Below are 15,443 nucleotides of genomic sequence, written 5' to 3' on the forward strand. Positions count from 1 at the left end.
TTATACATATATATATATATATATCTCTTATCATAGAGAAAACATAAATTCACTCATTCTACAAACATGTACTAGTCTAGTCACCTGCTACATACATAGCACCCCAAACAGTGTGGTAGATAAAACAGCACTATCCCTATTTTATATATACATAAACTAAGGCTCAGATAAGTTTGTATGCTAAGAAAAAGTGGGGGTCTAAGTCACAAGCTTCATTTATCCATGCTTACTTAATACTTTTTTTGAACTCCTACTATGTGCCACGCACTGTCACAGGTGCTAAAGATACAAGATGAGCAGAGTAGATGGCAAAAATAATGATAAATTGTGGTGGCAAACATCAGGAGGACATGAAACCATCTTCCTATAGTAATGACACGTGACCTGGCATCTGAAGGATAAGTAGGAGTTAGGCTTAAAGCAAGTTCCAGTAACTGCCAAAAGGGCAGAGCCAAATGGTGGACCAAGAGTGGCAACCATGGGTGAATACAGAAGCTGGTCACCCAGGGACACAACCAGATGGAGCCTGAGGATAATTAGCCTAAGGGTAATTACCAAGGGCTCAACCAGGAACTGTAGAGCTCAGTTTTGTGGGCTGCTGCTGTCTCACTCCAGCTCCCTTCTCTTCCCACATTGCTGTCAGAGGAAGGTCTTCAAGTACAGAATCAATGGCTTCTGACACTTGGGCAGCAAGTGGTAGAATTTAGAATTTGGTCCTTCCTGCTACAACCACAACATAGCTCAATCCTGGCTCTGGCGCTTTGCCTCAGAAAGACCAGCCTGATGCTTGGAATACAGTCTGTCTTTAAATAATATTCTGCTATAAACCCACAGCACCCAGCCTCTTTCACATTAATAGAATAAAGAAAAATGGCTAATTGATTGTAAATAGTTACTAGTAAAGTGAGTAACAATTACAAGGCCAAGTCTTCTTCCAAAATACCGATCACCCAAAATTCTAAGAAATTTCAAACTTTACAAAATGCTATGATTGGGTTGGTTAGCTCACTTTTCATAACATTGTCATCATTGAAGCTTTTATCTCTCTAATGAGAAATTGAAGAAAAATTCTAAAGACTGAAAAACTAGTACAGACTGGGTCTGAAAATGTAAACGTCTTAGCATAGATTTCTCTCCATTACTGAATAAAAACCTCAAAGCAGCTTATATTCTATAGTAAATGAGCTTTGGGTATAATTTTTATATGTGAAGAACTAAGTACAATCAATAGAACTGCAGAAAAGTAGGTTTGGTCAAAATAGGTGACCCTAGGTTGCTGTCTCTAAATATATCGCACCTTGAGTCTCACCCATATCTGATTTAGATGATATTTATATAAGACTTTGGGCTCAGACCTTTGAGTTGAGGACATGTGAGATGGACATGAATTGGGGAGGGGGTATGTGTCATGGCTGGATTGCTATGGTCTGAATGTTTGTTTCCTTCCCAAATCCATATGTTGAGATCCTAGCACTCAAGGTGATGATATTAGAAGGTGGGGATCTTTGGAAGATGATTAGGTCACCCTTATAATTATTAATGGGATTACTGCCCTTGAAAAAAATCCTCAGAGAGATCCCTCTTCCCTTCTGTCATATGAGGACACAGCAAAAAAAATGGCCATCTATGAACCAAGAAATGGCTTCTCACCAGATACGAAATCTGCCAGTTCTTTGATCTTGGACTTCTCAGTGTCAAGAATTGTGAGAAATAAATTTCTGCTGTCTATAAGCTACCCAATGTATGGATATTTGTCATAGCATCCCAAATGGACTAAGACACCCAAGAACTTAACAATATTGCATCTAAATTCAACTCTTCATTTGTCAGTAGAAATAGAGGAAGTAATGGCATAATACAAGGTCATTAATGATCTTGGGATCATAGAATCTCAGTGTGAGGAAGGACTATAAGAGTCATCTAGTCTCTTACAATTTAACAAACACTTATTGGAAGATTCAGCATATCTCAAATACTCTGTGTTTCTATAATCTATTGCTGCCTAACAATCTACCCCAAAATTTAGCAGCTTAAAACAGTAGTCATGGCCGAAACCGGTTTGGCTCAGTGGATAGAGCGTCGGCCTGCGGACTGAAAGGTCCCAGGTTTGATTCCGGTCAAGGGCATGTACCTGGGTTGCGGGCACATCCCCAGTAGGGGGTGTGCAGGAGGCGGCTGATCAATGTTTCTCTCTCATCGATGTTTCTAACTCTCTATCTCTCTCCCTTCCTCTCTGTAAAAAAATCAATAAAATATATTTAAAAAAACAAAAAAAACAAAAAACCAGTAGTCATGTATTTATTTGCTCATAGTTCTGCAATCTGGGCTGGATTTAGATGGGCCTATTCATAAGGCTGCAGTCATTTAGAGATTCAATGGGGGCTAGAAAGCGAAGATGGCTTTACAACATGTCTGACACCTCAGCTGGGATGGCAGGAAGAGCTGGAGGCTGGCCAAGCATATCTCTCTCTCTCTCTCTCTCTCTCTCTCTCTCTCTCTCTCTCTCTCTCTCCACGTGGTCTCTCCAGGAGAATGCCTAGACCAGGGGTGGGCAACCTTTTTGTGAGTGCGTGACAAAACCAGCAAAATCTCTGACTCAAAATTCTTCTGCGTGCCAACCCTAATTTTTTGAGGACATGTTACGACTACTTGGTATCTCTTAAGGTGTACGTATGTGAAGAACCTTGAAGAAATAATAAAATTCATTCAAGCGACAAAAACACAGTATATGATGATGAAAAATACATTTATTTTTTAATGTATACATGTGCACTGATAGTCCGACAGAAAACTTTATGACTGTTTGATATTACCAGTGGGGCTTTTGCTGCTGCATCACTGATGACAGAGATTTTACATCAGGTTTATATTCCGTGACCTTCAGAGATATGCACGAGCTACTACTTTCACCCGTCAGGCTACTCCTATTACGAGACTTAACAAAATTCATCACTGAGAACAAAGATTCACAAGCATATGTGGATGAAACCAAAACACTGGTCGGATCTAGGAAGGCAGGGAGAGTTAAGGCAGAGGCATAGAAATTGCTCTTCCCCTCTCTCGTCAATCCATGTCTATGGTCTTTAAGATAACCTGTTATGTAAAATTATTTATTTATCTAAGATGCACCTACACTGAATTTATCTGAAAAATAAAAAAAGTCGATATTAAGAAAAAAATTGTAAATGGAAGATTGTAAGAGAGGGTTTCACGTGCCAGCAAGTTACTGGCGTGCCATGTTTGGCATGCGTGCCAGGGGTTGCCCACCCCTGGCGTAGACCTTGCATGGCCACCCAAGGCAGTGTGTCACTAACCACATTCTGTTGATCAAAGTAAGTAACAAGGCCAGCCTTAATTCAATGTGAGAGCAAATACTCTCCATTTCTTGAAGGGAAAAGATCCTGATCTTGAGACATTTGAAACCAGAGGTGGACTAAGTCTAACCAAAGCCACAACATAGATCAGTTTCTAATAGAATTGAGATGATTAGTCCCTCACCTTATTTGCCTAATGAGAAGTATGTGTCCTATCGGGGAGAAATAATATTGACTTCAGTCTTTATTTTTTGCACAACATCCATCATACAGTTAAGAAAAAAAGTACAAGACATTTGAAGATACAGGAAAGGTGTCTGATAATTTGAAAAAGTATACAACAGAAGCAGTCCCACAGATGATCCAGATGTTGGAGTTAGCAGTCAAGAACTTCAAAATAACTATTATAAATATGTTCAAGAAAGTAGAGTAAAAGATGGACGAAATGAATGAAAAGATGAGCAATTTCAAAAGAGAATTATAATCTACAGAAAGAGAACCAAATAAACATTTTAGAACTGAAGTACAAAATATTGGGGAATAAAAACTAATTTGACAGTTTTAATAACAGACTGGACACAGCAAAAGATAGGATTATATAACTCAAAGGCAGCAAATAGAAAATATCCAAAATGAAGCACATACAGAAAAAATAGGGGAATAAAACAGAAGAGAGCAGCCAAGACATGTAAAACATAGGCAGGTGGCCTAATACATGTGTTTTAGGAGTCCCAGAATGAAGAGAGTGGAGAAAGCAATATTTGAAGATAGAATAACTGAGAATTTGCAAAACGCGAAAGATGGCAATTCAAAGATTCAAGGTTAGCAAACTCTAAGCAGGATAAATAGAAAGAAAACCAAGCATAGGCATATCATAGTCAAATTGCAGAAAACCAAAGATGAACAGAAAATCTTAAAAGCAGCCAGAGCGAATGCACATACTTTCAGAGCAACAACAATAACACTATTGCTAACTTCAAACAGAACCTATGGTGAACCAGAAGACCACAGAATGACCTTGTTTAGGTTCTGAAAGAAAAAATAATCTGCTGCCCGAAAATCCTGTACCCAGCGAAAATATCCTCTAAAAACAAAGATGAAATACAGATGTCAGACCAACAGAAACTGAGAGGATTCATTCCCCCTAGAGTCACTCTATGAGAAATGTTAAAGGAAATTCTTCAGGGTGAAGGAAAACTACTCCAGAGGAAAGCTGAGAACTGCTCAAAGGAATGAAGAACGCTGGAAAGGTTAAATGTGTGGACCCATATAAAAGAACATTGACTGTGATTGCTTAAAGCAACAAGAATAACTATCTTGGGCACTTTATAACATATGTAAAAGTATGTTATATGACTACAAAAATATGAAAGACAAGATAGTGGTAAATGGAGTTAAGTTATTCATGAAGTGGTAAAGAACTAATTTAAGGTAGATTAAAATAAGTCAAAGATGCATATTAATATATCTGGAGAAACTACTAAAGTAATATTTTAAAGGCATAATTAAAAATTAATAGAGAAGAAACCAAGATGGCAGCATAGGTAAACACCAGAGTTTGCTGCCTCGCACAACAACTTCAAAAATACAACTAAAAGACGGAACAGACATCATCCAGAACCACAGGAAGGCTGGCTGAGTGGAAATTCTACAAATAGAAAGAAAGAGAAAAGCATACTGACTCAGAGGAGGAGCGACTCGGAAGTAAAATACAAAGGTACAAAGGTACAGAGGCGCATGCGGAGCGGGCTGGCGGCTGAGGGCAAGGTTGTCTTTTGCAACTGGGAGGGAGTCTCAGGCTCTGAGCTCCAGTTCCAGGTGAGTCTTTGGGGACCCAGACTCATACAGGAGAAGCGGGACTGTCTGGCATCAGTCGGAACTCAAGGGCAGCTTTCTCTCCGAGGTGCTTGCAACAATTGCCGGGACACTGAGAAGCAGAGCCTCTGAGGGCAGGACTGAGAGCAGCCATAATTGCTAACCCCACCCTGTTGATCCTGTGGGACCCGCCCCGCCCAAGCCCTGCAGGGAGGCTTTTGCTGGGTAGCCTCAGGCAAAGGCTAGATTAGCACCTCCCTAGAGATCCAGGAGCGAGTGTGCCCAGTGGTCAGAGTGGGACCATCCAGTTTGTACCTCCTCAGACCCTTAAAGGACACACTCAGGGGCAGACTCAGTGAGCACCAAAGCCCCACTGAAGCAAGTCTTGCCCCGGAGGGGTGTCTCCAGCACAGAAGTTCTCCCACTGAAGACATAGCTGATTCTCACTGCCAATTGGCCTGGAGGTCAATTCCTCCCAGTGATCCTACAACAATCAAGGCTTAACTACAACAAGACTGTGCACAAAGCCCACAAGGGGGTGCACCAAGAGTGTCCACCTCAGGTAATTGCGGACGGAGGCTGAACCACTGGGCCCTAGAGGACACTTAGCACAGAAAACCACTTTATCAACACAGGGAAGCATAAAAATATGCGGAGACAAAGAAACAGGACACAAATGACAGAAATGGAGGAAAGCAAACTACTGGATATAGAGTTCAAAACCACACTATTAAGGTTTTTCAAGAACTTTCTAGAAGCCGCCGATAAATGTAGTGAGATCCTCGAAAAGACTGGTGAGACCACCGATAAATGTAGTGAGATCCTCAAGAAATCTAGTCAGCCCCTCGAGGGTATGATAAAGGACCTACTGGAAATTAAGCATACACTGACTGAAAAGGAGGATATTATACAGACTCCCAACAGCAGACTAGAGGATCACAAGAATCAAGTCAAAGATTTGAAATGCGAAGAAGCAAAAAACACCCAACCGGAAAAGCAAAATGAAAAAGAATCCAAAAATACCAAGATAGTGTAAGGAGCCTCTGGGACAGCTTCAAGCATACCAACATCCAAATTATAGGGGTGCCAGAAGAAGAGAGCGAGCAAGATATTAAAAACCTATTTGAAGAAATAATGACAGAAAACTTCCCCTACATGGTGAAAGAAATAGGCTTACAAGTCCAGGAAGCGTAGAGAACCCCAAACAAAAGGAATCCAAAGAGGACCACACCAAGACACACCATAATTAAAATGCCAAGAGCAAAAGACAAAGAGAGAATCTTAAAAGCAGCAAGAGAAAGAAAGTCAGTTATCTACAAGGGAGTACCCATACGACTGTCAGCTGATTTCTCAACAGAAACTTTGCAGGCCAGAAGGGAGTGGCAAGAAATATCCAAAGTGATGAATGCCAAGAACCTACAACCAAGATTACTTTATCCAGCAAAGCTATCATTCAGAATTGAAGGTCAGATAAAGAGCTTCACAGATAAGAAAAAGTTAAAGGAGTTCATCACCACCAAACCAGTATTATATGAAATGCTGAAAGGTATCCTTTAAGAAGAGGAAGAGGAAGAAAAAGGTAAAGATACAAATTATGAACAACAAATACACATCTATCAACAAGTGAATCTAAAAATCAAGTGAATAAATAATCTGATGAACAGAATGAACTGGTGATTATAATAGAATCAGGGGCATAGAAAGGGAATGGACTGACTATTCTTGTGGGGGAAAGGGGTGTGGGGGATGCGGGTAGAGACTGGACAAAAATCGTGCATCTATGGATGAGGACAGTGGGTGGGGAGTGAGGGCAGAGGGTCGGGTGGGAACTGGGAGGAGGGGAGTTATGGGGAGAAAAAGAGGAACAAATGTAATAATCTGAATAATAAAGATTTAATTAAAAATTAATAGAGAAAAAATTATAGAGGAGATTAATGGAATAATAAATACCCTTGATAACCCAAAAGTAGTAGAAAATTGAATAAAAGAACAAATACATATGGGACAAATAGGAAAGAAATACCAAGATGGCAGTCTTCAACTCAGCAATATCAATAACTAAATAGACTAAGCATCCCAATGAAAAGATACAGATTTTTCTGAATGAATTTTTTTTAATCCAATGGTATATATACAATTTATGAGAGCCACATTGTAAATATAAATACACAGGCAGTGTGCGCCAGGTTCCCAAGATGTCATTCCCTAAGTACAAGCCCTGGCGCCTGGCCACCCTGCCCCTACCCAGCTCTGGAAACCTGCCGGCCCCAGCCAGAGGTGGGCCATAGATCCAGCTAAAGGGAGTGCCTGCTTCTGTACAATGACTGCAGCTGCCAGGCTCCTCGAAGATTCTGCTTTGACTTGTTGGACCTACGTATGGTCAGCAAATGTCTATTCCAATTTCAGACCCAACTCCTAAGAACTCATTCTTAGGAGTTTTGGTTGGAATTAGGCCCCTCCTCTTCTGGTATTCCATTTTTAAAACTAACAGAGTTAGAAAAGAAAAACGTATCTGAGAGGGAAAATTGGATGGAACATTTAAAGTCTTAGATTAAGTCTGACAATGATGACGTATGTATTATTGTTTAATAAATCTATTAATCATTAAAAATAAATAAATAGAAATATGCAATGATGTAGAAAGCAGAAGGATGGAGAAAATATGGCAAGCAAATAGTAACCAAAAGAAAGCTGGGTGGCAATATTAATATCAGATAAAGCAGTTTGTGAGATAAGAAATATTCGTAAGGGTTAGAGGCCACACTGCACAGTGATGAAAGGGGTCAATTAAACAGAACATAACAATCCTAACTCTGTGTGCATTTACTAACATAGTTTCAAAATATATAAAGCAAAATGACAGACATAAGAGGAGAAATAGACAAATCTATGAGCACAGTTGGAGATTTTTAAACACAATTGTCTCAGTGCAGAAACAGAACATTCTAAATTCCTTGTATTTTTCAGGAGGAAGATAGAGATGGTGATTAACTCCATATTTCAAGTTAAATATGTGTAGCAATATTTTAAAGGTAGCCACTAAAATAAACAAAGCATGTACTTTCCAAACCACTAAAGGGAAAAATAGGGGAGGGGCAAGAAAGGAGAAAACACTTAATACACGTCATACATTATTAAGTTTGATAAATGTAAGTCTCAATAGGACTGCCTGAGCCCAGCTCGGTTCCCAATGGACCAAGGATGAGCAGGGGAGCCGCGTGTACTGACGACCTAATGTCCATTTGGGGACTCAGAAAAATCCTGAATCTGACTGTCCTTTCCTTGAGTAAATCTTTTCAAGTTTCTAGCATATGGTAGGTGCTCAGGACACATTTGCTGAAGGATGACTTTGAGCTTGAAGATCAAACACATATTGCTCATTTTTGAGGTCTCTCAGTTTCAGACTGACTCCAAAAGGCTGTTTGTGAGCATCATCAAAGAAAAAAGCCTTGAAAAATCATTTTAGCCCACCACTCTCTCAAATAGAGCGTGAGAAGCAGCTTTCGACATGCAGTATCTGAATCTTTTCATTCATTCATTCACTGGCCCATTCATTTCTTCTCTTAATCCTCCATGCATGCATAGATCAAACATTCAAGATAGTCCTTGCCCTGAAGATATTAATAATGTGGACGAGAAGACAGATAGATAGAAGGATAAATACAATACAATGTGATATGTACAACCCAAAAATTAATAAAGAAAACGTACAGAGGGAGGGAGAAAGAGAGAGACCAGGTTTTCCTGAACAGTGCATTCCACTCTTTTTTTATGTTAGTCCACATTTTATAACACAATACACACACACACACACACACACACACACACACGACAATATTATCTCATATTCCTCAATAGTTTCTGTTCTTTTCTATTCCTCAGCCTGAACTGAGTTCTGCTTTATTGTTTAATTATCTTTTAAAATAGTAAAAGTAGTTAGAGTTCAAAAATAAAAACTATTTAAAAATCCAATCAGTGAAAAATCTTGCTCCCAGCCCTAGTCCACACTCCCATTCCCAAATTCCGCCCCCACCCCCACCCCCCCCAGATAACCACTATCCTTAGTTTTTTGTGTGTGTGTGCTTCCAGGTCTTCATGCGAAAACAATAAGGACGGCTGCTTCTTTATGAAACTAGAAGTGAGTATGGATATATGAACATATAGTCTTAAGATCCCCTTTTCTTGCCCACATGGTTATTAAGTATTATTGACAACTTTCTTTTTTAAAGAACTTATCTCAGAGATTTCTATGATCAGTACTGATCCAAAGGGATGCTAGTTTGTTTGTTTGATTTTTTTTTTTTTTTGTTCTGGACTTCAGGTTAGTTTTTAATTTAAAACAGCTTTATTGAGCCATAATTGACACATAATAAATGATACAGTTTTAAAGGGCCCAGTTTGATGTGCCCATGAAACCATGACCACAATCAACATAGTGAACACAACCTGGCCAGTGTGGCTCAGTTGATTGAGCATTGTTCCCTGCACCAAAAGGTCACTGGTTTGATTCCTGGTCAGGGCACACGCCCAGGTTTTGGGTTCTATCCTTGGTTAGGGTGCATATGGAAGGCAACTGATGGATGTTTCTCTCTCACATCGATGTGTCTCATAACACATCCATCACCCCCAAAAGTTCCCTTGTGTCCTTCTGTAATCCCACCCCCCTGGTCCTCCCAACCACATCTCCATTCCCAGACAGCCGCTGACCTGCTTCCTGTCACTATAGACTGGCTCTCATTTTCTAGAATTTTACATAAATGGAATGACACCGCATGTGCTCTTTTGGGGAGGGGTGGCTTCTCTCATTCAGCATAATTATTTTAAGATTCATACATGTTGCTGCATGTATCAAGAATGCATCCCTTTCTGTTGCTAGGTAGTATTCCACTGTGTAGAAGGCACAATCTGTGTATCCATTCATCTGCTTATGGACACTTCGGTAGTTTCAGTTTAGGGCTATTACAAATAAAGGTGCCGTAAAGAGTAATGAGAAAGTCTTTGTATGAACATATATTTTCATTTCTCTTAGGAACAGAATGACTGAGTCATATGGTGAGTATATGATTAACATTTTAAGAATTTTCCAAAACGTTTGTATGATTTTATATTTTCACCAGCAGTGTATGATAATTCAGTTGCTCTCTAGCCTCATCAACACTTACCTCCAGTCTCTTCAATCTGAGACTTTCTAATAGGTGTAGAGTGATATCTCATTGTAGTTGTAATTTGCATTTCTCTAATGATCAATAATGTTGAAAATTTCTTCATTATTTGATATTCATGTTATCTTTTAATTTTATTGATTTTTCTCTCTGGTTTTTCTGTTTGTTTTGTTTTTTGTTTTATTGATTTCTACTCTGATCTTTATTTATCTTTATTTCTTTTCTTTGTTTATTTTAGGTTTCATTTGCCTTTTTTTTTTTATTATTGATTTCAGAGAGGAAGGAGGGGGAGAGAGAGAGAAAAAACATCAATGATGAGAGAGAATCATTGATTGGCTACCTCCTACACGCCCCCAACTGGAGGTCAAACCTGCAACCTGGGCAAGTGCCCTTGACTGGAATCAAACACAGGACACTTCAGTCCACAGGCCAAGACTCTCGCCACTGAGCCAAACAGGCTAGAGCTATTTGCCCTTCTTTTATGAGATTTTTAAGGTGGAAGCTGAGGTAATTGATTAGAGACCTTTCTTGGATTTCTGATTTCACTCCTGGTTTTGTCTTCGACCCCTGGATTTAGAAATGTGTTATTTAGTTTCCAAATATTTGGGGGATTGTCTGGATATCTTTCTCTTACTTATTTCTAACTTAATTCCTTTATAGTGAGAGAACATACTTATTCCTTTCCATTTGTTTTTTTTTTTGAGACTTGTTTTATGATCCAGAAAAGGTCCATCTTGGCAAATGATCCACATGCACTTGAAAAGAATGTGTATTCTGCTGTTGTTTGGAAAATGGTTTTACAAATGTCAATAAAGTTGGTTGATAGTGTTGTTCAAATCTTCTAAATCATTACTGATTTCTTATCCACTTGTTCCATCAGTTATTGAGAGAGAGGTATTAAAAACTCCAAGTATAACTTAAGGTTTGTCTGTTTCTCTTTGCATTTTGTCACTTTTGCTTATGTATTTTGATGCTCTGCTCTTAGGTGTTTAACATTTAGCTTTGTTATGTCTTCTTGAATGGACCCATTCAATTCCTAATGAAATTATATTCTTTGCGACTGATGATATTTTTGTCCTGAAATTTTCATTGCTATTCCCACTTTTTAAAAAAAATGTGTTACCATAGTAAATCTTTTTCTTTTCTTTTCTTTTTAACATATTTGTATTTATATTTAAAGTGGTTTTCTTGTAGGTGGCATGCAATTGGTTCTTGCTTTTTTTCTTTGTCTGAAAATCTCTCACTTTTAATTGGGGTATTTAGGCCATTTGCATTTAATGTGATTATTGATATGGTTAGGTTTTAATCTATCACCTTGTAATTTTTTATTTGTATCATCTGGAGCTTTTTTTTTTTCCTGCTGCCTTTTGTATTAATTGAATATTTTTAGTGATTCAATTTTATCATTTTTGTTGGATTGTTAGTTATAACTCTTTGTGGGATTGTCTTAGTGGTGGCTTCGGGTATAATATACATATTTAACTTACCACAGTCTACCTTCAAGTGATATTATATGACTTCATATATGGTATGAAAACATTACAACTATACACTTGCATGTCTTCCCTCCTAGACTTTGTGCTATTTTTGTCATTTTATTTATCATTTTACTTCTACATGTATTAGAGCCCCCCAAATTCATTGCTATTCTTTTTATCTTAAACAGCCAACTATCTTCTAAGAAGATTGAAATAAGAAAAAAGTTCTAGTATATGACCACATTGCGCTTTTGTTGTGCTTCATTCCTATGTGTCAATCCCTACTCCATCTGGTACCATTTGCCTTCTGCTTGAACATTTCTTGTACTGCAAGTCTTTCAGATTTTTTACGTCAGAACAAGTCTTATTTTCAACTTTGTTTTTGAAAAATATTTTAATTAAGTAAAATCTAGGTTGACAGTTTGAGTGTTTTAAAGAGGTTGTTCCACTCTCTGGTTTATATGGTTCCTAAAGAGAAAGCTGCTGTCCTCTTTTCTTGTCCTCTGTATGTAATGTGTCTTTTACCTCTGGCTGCTTTCAAGATTTGCTCTCTCTCTCTCTCTCTTTTTTTTCCTTTAAAGAATTACAGAACTTTTTTTTCCTTAGTCTTATTAAGGATTGCTCTTTTTTTACTGGTTTTATGTAAATTGATTTATGTACTTTGGTGTAGTTTCCATGCTTCTTCTGCTTGAGGTTCATTGAGGTTTTATGGTTTATAGTCTTCATCAAATTTGTAAGCTTTTTGGCCATTCTTATTCAAATATTTATTCTTTCCCTCTCCCTTCTCTTCCAGGAACTCCACTGACATGTATAGCTATCCACTTGAACCAGTCCCTTAGCAAACTGATACACTTGGTTTTTCTTTTCCCCTTTTCTTTTTACTTTCTTTAGTCTTTCCGTTTTGGGTTTCCTTTTGAATTGCTTCTATAGCTATATCTTCAGGTTCATTGATTTTTTTCTTCTACAATGTCTAAATCTGCTGTTAACCCATACAGTGAATTCTTTTCATCTCAGACTTTATTGTTTTCTCTTCTAGAAGTTCAATTTTGATCTTTTTTTATATCTCTCATGTCCCACCTGAACATGTTCAATATTTTCTGTAGTTTCTTAAACATGTGGAATACAGTTAAAGTTGTCTTAGTGTTCTTTTCTACTAATTATATCATTAATGTACATTGTAGGTCAGTTTCAATTGGCTTGTTTTTCTTTTCAGTAAGAGTCATATTTTTCTGCTTCTTTGCAAACTTGTTAACTTTTATTGAACACTTAACCAATCATGCTAGATATTGTACATTTGAGAATGGGATACAAGTGTATTCCTATAAATATTCTTTTTTAAAAAAAATACGTATTTTTTATTGATTTCAGAGAGGGAGGGAGGAGAGAGAGAGAGAGAGAGAGAGAGAGAGAGAGAGAGAGAGAGAGAGAGAGAAACATCAATGATGCCTCCTGCATGCCCCCCCTCGGATTGAGCCCACAACCTGGGCATGTGCCCTGATCGGGAATCAAACTGTGACCTCTTGGTTCATGGGTCCACGCTCAACCACTGAGCCATGCCAGCTGGGCTTCTATAAATATTCTTGAGCTTTGTTCTGGGATGTGGCTAAGTTACCAGGAAAGAGTTTGATCACTTCAGGAATTACCTTTATGTTTTGTTAGGTGAGGACAGAGCAGCATTTAATCCAGGGCTAATCCTACCCCAAAACTGAGACAAAATATTTCTAAATACTATACCAAGTACTCTGAAAATTGGACTTAACATAGTCAAAGGAGCCTCATCCTTCAATTAACTTTCCACTATTTTATAAATCAGCAAATGGAGACATTTCGAGGTCATAATATGGATTTTTTTTTAAAAAAAATAAAGTTTTTCATTAGAAGAATACCTTTTTTTTAATAAAAATCTATAAAATACCAAAAAAAAAAAATCAGGGGGAAAAAATTTCCACTCCCTAACAATACATCCTGTTAACATTCTGGGTGCTTCCCTTACTTTCCTAGTAGGCAAGATCTTTGTCGTAACGGAGGGATTCTCTCCTCCCAAAGTTATCGAACTTTTTTAAACTTCAGCAAATTAGGGGATGCTTTGATTCAATCTAAGAGGAAATAACCCATCCTAACATGCATTTCTTGTTCTCAAGGAGATTAACATAAACCTCCTGGGAGCCCTGCCAGCTGCCCACAGCCAGCCCAGCCCTGCAGTGAGCTCCCAGGCCCACGTTTGTTTCTAGCATCCTTCCTTCGGGTTTAATGCACTGAAGGAACTGCCAAGATTTCCCTCACTCTCTCCCGTTTTTTAGGAAGCCTCGGCTCACAGCTGTACTTCCGGTCTGGGGGCACGCTACACTTCCGGTCTGGGGCACGCTGTCTTTGACCAAGCTGTGATAGCCGCAGTTTACCTCCAGACTTTTTCACTTAAGGAACAAGTGCTTGCCATGTGCTGAGCCTTACGTTTGTGTGGGGTTTTACAGAATGACTCCTGGCTCTGAAGGACATCATAGGCTAGCAGGGGAGAGAGCATATAACCCAGGGAAGGTAATGCTGAGTACACTGATCCCCTGTGTTGTTTCAAGACCTTGCAGGACTTTTAAGAGAGAGGTAGGAGGCAGAACTCTACCTTGCCCTCTGCTGGGAGCATCTGGAAAGGTTTGGGGTTTGGTTTTGGTTTCTGTTTTTTACAAGAATACCAAACATATTTATTAGCACTAACAAGCAGCCGTAACAAGATATAGCAAGCAGAAACATACATTAGCAGTCAAAGGGCTAGTGTTGCATGCAAATAGCGCCTTTCTTTATTGTAGCCTTGGCAATAACCATAGGGATGTGCAAGAACATTCTGTAGCAGCAGAAACTAAGGAGCACTCGCCAGTGGTTCAGAGCACTTTAACACAGACACAAGAATGAGCTCAACTACTTTAGTACAAAATGTTAGGACAGAATTGTGAATTCATTCAATACCGATAAGCAAACACTAGAACTTGTTATTACGTCCAAAATAGCTCACTCAAGTAGTACTGCATACTATTCCAATTGACCAAAAGGTGCTAAGTAAAGTTATTTACAGATACAATGGTTGTACTACCTTTTGTTAATTTTTTTAATCCTCACCAAGGATATGTTTTTATTTATTTTTTTAGAGACAAAGGAAGGGAGAAAGAGAGAAATATCAATGTGAGAGAAACATCTGTCAGTTGCCTCTCCCATATGCCCTGATTAGGAATGGAACCCACAACCTTTTGGTGTATGGGACAACACTCCAACCAACTGGGCCACCTGGCCACGGCTATCCAGTACCTATTAATCTGAAATTTAGGCTTCAGATTTCTACTAAAAATTAATTGCACTGAAATTCTTTAATTGTGCTTAAGCAATCCAGTTATTAGCTTACTAACGAAGAGGTAAATACTGCCATCCAAATTACTAGTTACAGTCTAACAATAATGCCGACATCAGCAGCCCATGTAGTTACTATTACCTGACTCGGTTGGACATCTTCTAGTTTCAGTTTCTTCCTGGTTCCCAAATTCATCACGGACAGAGGAGAAGGTCCAACTTTAATGAATCAACAATGAGACTGTACCTGTTGACGTTAAAATCACAGGCCTAGACCGCAGGAGCTATTCCCAATGTTTGTTTTAAGTTAAAGCACTCATTAAAAAAAAATCATACCTAAG

This window comes from Myotis myotis, unplaced genomic scaffold (assembly GCF_014108235.1).
Source record: "Myotis myotis isolate mMyoMyo1 unplaced genomic scaffold, mMyoMyo1.p scaffold_m19_p_7, whole genome shotgun sequence".
NCBI lineage: Eukaryota > Metazoa > Chordata > Mammalia > Chiroptera > Vespertilionidae > Myotis > Myotis myotis.